This window comes from Colobus angolensis, unplaced genomic scaffold (genome assembly GCF_000951035.1).
Source record: "Colobus angolensis palliatus isolate OR3802 unplaced genomic scaffold, Cang.pa_1.0 Scaffold39, whole genome shotgun sequence".
NCBI lineage: Eukaryota > Metazoa > Chordata > Mammalia > Primates > Cercopithecidae > Colobus > Colobus angolensis.
The window spans coordinates 4,151,442-4,158,540 of NW_012117265.1; the positions used below are offsets into that span (position 1 = coordinate 4,151,442).

The following is a 7,099-nucleotide window of genomic DNA, read 5'->3' on the forward strand; positions in this document are numbered from 1 at the left end:
GACGGAGCTTGCAGTGAGCTGAGATCCGGCCACTGCACTCCAGCCTGGGCCACAGAGCGAGACTCCGTCTCAAAAAAAAAAAAAAGAAAAAGAAAATAGACCTTGAAAAACAATATAGATGAAATGGATGTAGAAACAGAATATTTCATCCAACAGCAGTACAAAATACATTCTTCTCCAGCACACAGGAGAATTTATCTTGGAATATTCTCCAGGATGATAAAATGTTGAGTGACAAAGCAAGTTAACAAATTTAGTAAGACTGAAGACTGAAATCATAAAAACCATCTTTTCTGAAAATAATGGTATGAAGCTAGAAATCAGTAACAGGCTAAAAACAGGAAAATTTAGAAATAGGTGGAAATTAACCAATATACTCTTGAACAAGCAAGGGTCAAGGAATACACTAAAATAGAAAACTAATAATTATCTTGAGACAAACAAAAGTAGAAACTTGACATACCAAAACTTACGGGATGCAGTTAAAAGAAGTTCTAAGACAAACCTTTAGAGCAATACATACTCATATCAGAAAAAAAAAAAAGATATCAAATAAACAACCTAATTTATGCCTCAAGGAATTAGAAAAAGAACTAAGCCCAAAGTCAGAAGGAAGGAAATAATAAAGATTAGAGCAAAAATAAATCAATGAAATAGATACTAGAAACAAAAGATCAACAAAACTGAGAGCTTGTTTTTTTTAAAACAAATTAAACAAATGGAGAAATCTTTACCTATAGTAAGTAAGAAAAAGAGAAGGAAAACTCAAATAAGATTATAAACTTAAAAGAACGGGACATTAAAATGGATGCCTCAGAAAAACAGAGAACCCTGACTACCGTGAACACTTACACGCCAATGAATTGGATAACCTAGAAGAAACAGACAAATTCCTAGAAACACACAATCTATCAAGACTGAATCATGAGGAAATAAAAAACCTGCACAACCAAAAACAAGTAAGGAAATTAAATGAGTGTCCAACCACCCTGCACTAACAGGACCAAATGGCTTTACTGGTGAATTCTACCAAACATTTAAAGAATTAATGGGCCGAGCGTGGTGGCTCACGCCTGTAATCCCAGCACTTTGGAAGGCTGAGGCAGGTGGATCACTCAAGGTCAGGGGTTAGAGACCAGCCTGGTCAACATGGTGAAACCCCATCTCTACCAAAAATACAAAAATTAGCCGGGTGGGGTGGGGGGGCGACTGTAATCCCAGCTACTCAGGAGGCTGAGGCAGGAGAATCACTTGAACTCAGGAGGCGGAGGTTGCAGTGAGGCGAGATCATGCCACTGCACTCCAGCCCAGGCAACAAGAGCAAAACTTTGTCTCAAAAGAAAGAAAGAAGAATGAATGCCAATACTTCTTAAATTCTTCCAAAACGCTGAAGAAGGAAGACTTGCAGACTCACTTTATAAGGCCACCAATACCCTGATACCAAAGCCAGACAGGAAGCCTTCAAGAAAACTACAGGCCAATATCCTTGTGGAATATAGATGCAAAAATCCTCAACAAGGCCAGGTGCAATGGATCACGCCTGTAATCCCAGCATTTTGGGAAGCTGAGGTGGGAGGATTGTTTGAGCCCAGGAGTTTGAGACCAGCATGAGGAACATAGTGATACCCCATCTCTACAAAAAGCCGGGTGTGGTGGCACACGCCTGTGGTCCCAGCTACTTGGGAGGCTGAGGTAGGAGGACTGCTTGACCCCAGGAGGACAAGGCTGCAGTGAACCATGATTGTGCCCCTGCATTCCAGCTTGGGAGACAGAGTTAGACCCAGTCTCAAAAACAAAACACACACACAAAAAATCTCAACAAAAGAGAAACAAACTGAATTCAACCACATGTTAACACCATGTAGGGTTTATTCCTGGGGTTCAAGGATGGTACAAATTAAGCAATGTGATACACCACATTCACGGAACGTAGGACAAAGTTCTTATAATCATCTCAATAAATGCAGACAAAGCCTTGACAAAATAAAACATCTTTTCATGATAAAGACCTTCAACAGGCCAGGCACAGTGGTTCATGCCTGTAAACCTAGCACTCCGGGAGGCCAAGGCGGGTAGATCATTTGAGATCAGGAGTTTGAGACCAGCCTGGCCAATATGGTGAAATCCCGTCTCTACTAAAAATACAAAAATTAGCGGGCCATGGTGGTGTGCATCTGTAATCCCAGCTACTTGGAGGCTGAGGCACAAGAATCATGTGAACCTGGGAGGTGGGGCTGTGGTGAGCAGAGATCATGCTACTGTACTCCAGCCCAGAAGACAGAGCGAGACTCCTGTTTCAAAAAAAAAAAAAAAAACACTCTCAAATTTGTGTAGAGAAGAAATGTACCTCAACATAATAAAGGCCATATGACAAGCCCGCAGCTAACATCATATTCAATAGTAGGAAGCTAAACCTTTCCTTTAAGATCAGGAACAAGACAAGGGTGCCCAATCTAACCACTTATGTTCAACACAGTACCAGAAAACCTGGACAGAGCAATTAAGCAAAACAGAGAGAGAAATAAAAGGCATCCAAATTAGAAGAGAAGAAGTAAAATAAACTGTTTGCAGATGACATGATCTTATATACAGAAAACCCAAAAACTCCACCAAAAACTGTTAGAACAAGTAAGCAAATGTACTCTTTGTTGCAGGATACAAAATCAACATACAGGCTAGGCGTGATGGCTCATGCCTGTAATCCCAGCACTTTGGGAGGCCAAGGTGGGAGGAACACGAGGTCAGGAGTTCGAGACCATCTTGGACAACATGGTGAAACCCCATCTCTACTAAAAATACAAAAATTAGCTGGGTGTGGTGGCATGTGCCTGTAATCCCAGCTACTCGGGAGGCTGAGGCAGGAGAATCACTTGAACCCTGGAGGTGGGAGGTTGCGGTGAGCCGAGATTGCACCACTGCACTCCAGCCTGGCCACAGAGCAAGGCTCCATCTCAAAAAAAAACCATACAAAAATCAGTTGTGTTTCTATACATAAACTATCCAAAAAAGAAAGTAAGAAAAGAATTCCATTAAAACACCATTAACAATATTTAGTAATAAATTCACCTAAGGAGGTAAAAGATCTGAAAACTATAAACACTGATGAAAGAAACTGAAAAAGATACCCAGTGTTCATGTATAGGATGAATATTAAAATGTCCACAGCACCTAAAGTGATCAACAGATTCCATGCAATTCCTATCAATATTCCAAAGACATATTCTTCAGAAATAGAATAAAAGCTGAGATTTGGATATGATACCATGTTTTTTTGGTAAATTTTTTTCTTTATTGTGGTAAAATACATAGAATATTTAACATCTTAACCATTTTCAAGTGTATAGTTCAGTAGCATTAAGTACATGTTTGTACAATCATCACCACCATCAACCTCCAGAGCCCTTTTCATGTTGCAAAACTGAAACCCCAATACCTATTAAATACGTCATAGGTTTAGGAATATATACAAATACATATAGACAGATATAAATGTTTTGGTGTGTGTAACAGACACACACATTTCCCAGATGTATCCAGAAGAAAAAAGCACACCTAACGCCCAGATCTTGGTTTATGAATTTCATTCTCCAACAAAAGGAACCAGAGTTCCCCAGAGATCAATTCCAGGTCTAAGGCAAGGAAAGTACAAGATGAGCCTGAACACTGCCAGAAGGTAAATAAATCCTCCAAAAAGGATGGGAACATGTCAAAAAAAATGCAGAAATCAACTTAAGGGAGTTCCCAATAACCAAGTCTGGGACATTCTGAGCAAGAAAATAAAAAATAGTGGTAACAGCCACTGGCCTATACTGATGTGAAGTAATTTAATAAAGGGAGGAGAAAGAAAAGTTGTTTTTGGCAGAATTCCAATAAATACAGAAGATACGACTGGAACAGAAATTCATAATTTGGAAAAATGGCACAATAATATTACAGGTAATAATTATCAATGGATACTAAAATTAGTGGGCATATAGTAAGATGAAAACAGAATCCTTGCCTAGTCTTGAAGTATCTCCCTATTAGAAACTTTTTAATCGCATAGAGTAAGATATTAACTTTACAGTGGGTTAAAAGTGGAAGAAAACACATTAAACGTGAAAAACAAAGACTCTCAAACTAAATACAAAAATCAATCATATTGTATATAAATATAAAAAAATTTAAAAATATGACTCCACATACGCTCAAGGCCATTTCATTTATGAAACAGGAGTAATAACTATGATGTTTAAAAAGCTGTATTGGGTAAGCACAGAAATAAAAAAGGAAAGTTTAAAACTTAAAACCCCAAACCCAAAAAACGAAAAATACAGCTGTACGGTTACCACAAAAGGAACAAAGCAGTTTTAATGACTTTTTTCTTTGAGTTACTGTTGCTTTTTTACTCACTGTGAAACTTTGTTCTCTAAAATCAGTTATTAGAAATTTGCTGTTTGAAACTGTATCAGTAAGAAATATCAGAAAGACTGAAATATCCCACTTTCGCCTGGAGGGTTTATGTAATTTTTTTGACACCAAGAAGTATTAATTTACAACCCAGGTGCTAGTCACTAGTTAAAAACAGATTTAACAGATCTAAAAACATGCAAACAACCTGGCAACATAATGGCGACTTTTGGACAGCTGGGGAAATGTGATTTGATTTGGGGGTGAGAATGGACAATGTAGTCTTATTTTAACCTTGTCTTCACTTTTAGGACGTATATAAGATACACGCTTAAGATTAAAGGGGAAAGTTCATTCACTTCCAATTTAAATGGCTCATCATAAAGCATATACAGAAAAAAATGAAACAAATCTTAACAACTAGTAAATGTAGGTTAAGGGTTAAAGACATTTGGTTAAAGACATTTGGGATGGATGGACGGATGGATTTATTGATTGATTGATTGATTGAGTCTCGGCACTGTCGCGATCTCGGCTCACTGCAACCACTGCCTCCCCGGTTCAAGCGATTCTCGTACCTCACAACGCTGAGTAGCTGGGATTACAGGCGCCCACACCTGGCTAATTTTTTGTACTTTGAATAGCGACAGGGTTTCATGTTGGTCAGGCTGGTCTCGAACTCCTGATCTCGTGATCCGCCAGCCTCAGCCTCCCAACGTGCTGGGACTGCAGGCATGAGCCACCACGCCCGCCCTAAAGACATTTGTTGTACTTGAGCTACAGATTTTCTCTAGATCGGTATTTGTTTTGTTTTGTTTTTTCGAGACAGGGTCTCACCCTGTCGCCCAAGTTGGAGTGCAGTGACACAATCATAGCACCCTCGACCTCCCAGGCTCAAGTGATCCTCCCACCTCAGCCTCCAAAGTAGGTATGACCACAGACACACACCACCATGCCCAGCTAATTTTTTTAATTTTTAGTAGACAGGGGTTTGCCCTATTTTTTCTAGGTTAGCATCAAATTCCTGGGCTTAAGCGGTCCTCCAGCCTCAGCCTCCCAAAACGCTGGGATTACAGGTGTGAACCACCTGGCCCCGCCCTCGGTAAGACTTATAAACGAGTAGCTGACCCACCTGCCGAAAGTTATCTCCGCATTCATTATCAATTCAATCACTCGTGCTAGTAAATCAGCCTGCATCATGTTCCTAGGGACGCCCTCCTGTTTTGAGGCTCTGGGGGAATCTGCAGGGCACTAGGGTGAGATCGAGGTGATGGTCGGGAACCACAGTTCAGCAGTCCTGTGTTTTTCCTCGATGGTAAATTGTACATTTATGTGCATTCATCTACCCACTCATGCATTCGATGGTATCAGATCCAGCTGCTCCCGAACAACCTGAAAAGGTTTCTTTCCACCTCGTATACAACTTAAAACTTCAAGACCCGACACCTACAGCCAGAACAAGTGCATGAAGTGCTCACCAGACACGACAGAATTGCCCGGCTGGTGAGACCAGGAGGACGCCAAGCGAAAGTCACAACAGGAAAGCACAGATGCTCTTCCTTCTGGAGAAAAGGCACAACGCTGGATGTAGAGGCTTTTTTTCCCCCCCATTAGATTTTGGGGCGGGAGGGGCTCTCCCTATGTTGTCCTGTCTCCCTATGTTGTACTGGCCTCAAGTAAACCTCCTACCTCAGCCTCCCAAAGCGCTGGGATGCCAAGCGTAAGCCGCCGCGCCCGGCCCTATGAGGCTTCTGCAGATGGGAACAAGGCGAATGAAAACGCCGTGCCCCTCCCCGCCTCCTCCAGGGCGGAGGCCCCAGGGGAGCCGCTTCGACCCCTGAGGACAGACCTGACTGTGGCTTTCAGAGGAGGGGCCGCGACTTGGGAGCGCCCACAGGACGCTCGAACTGCCCGACTGTGCACGGGAGAGGCTCCATTTCACTGGGCATCTCCCCTTTCGACCCACCTACTCCCACGTGGCCGCACCGGGACAAGACCAGACGCCGCCGAGAAATCAAGACTTACCTCACACGCCAGCGGGAGCCCGCGGTTAAGATGGCGGCCGTTATGAGCATGAGCATGCGCATGCGCACACGCAGACAGGCTGCGCACGCGCAGAGGCTAGGACCACATAGGGCGGGGCCTCGGGTTCCCTGCCCATAAGCGGCTGCGGCTTTTTCCAGCCCAGAGCAGAGAGGAAATGCTGTTTAACTCCCGGAAGAGGGCAAGTGTCACCGGTAGAGGGTCTTGACTGCAAGCTGTCCAGGTTATTGGCGTTTTGAACAAAGAATTAGACAAAACGCCCAGCAAAGCAAAGAAAGAATGAAGCAACAAAAGTACAAAAGCAGGGATTTGTTGAAAACAAAAGCATACTCCACAGTGTGGGAACTGGCCAAGCAGCAGCTCAAGGGCCCTGATGCAGAATCTTCATGAGTCCAAATACCTCTTAGAAGTTTACCATTGGCCACTTCATGCTCACCTCCTGTAAATGAAGTTTGCCGGCAGTCTGATTGGTTGCAGAAAGCAGCCAACCAGAGGCTGAAGTGAAGTTACAAAGGTCACACTCCTGTGCAAACATCTGATTGGTTGCAAAAAGCAACCAATCAAAGGCTAGGGTGAAGTTACAAAGTTACACTTCTCTGCAAACGAAGACTCAACAGGCCATCAGTCTGATTTGTTGCAGACCGCCAATTTCTTATCTGCCAGCGGA

General features: G+C 42.7%; 1 protein-coding gene across 4 annotated transcripts in view; it reads right to left on the reverse strand.

The window, feature by feature from the left end:
* Window positions 1–6,899, reverse strand: part of ZNF559 (zinc finger protein 559) — a 25,819-nt gene extending 18,920 nt beyond the window's left edge. For 2 of the 4 annotated variants that reach the window (XM_011954909.1, XM_011954911.1), the window contains exons 1-2: window positions 6,415–6,899; window positions 5,868–5,948 (exon numbers count right to left, since the gene is read on the reverse strand). The gene's annotated coding sequence lies outside the window, so the exon portion shown is untranslated. Of the gene's footprint in view, window positions 1–5,867; window positions 5,949–6,238; window positions 6,323–6,375 lie in introns of those variants that run through there. The other 2 variants (XM_011954908.1, XM_011954910.1) reach the window with 2 other exon arrangements.
* Between the last annotated feature and the right edge of the window lie 200 nt (window positions 6,900–7,099).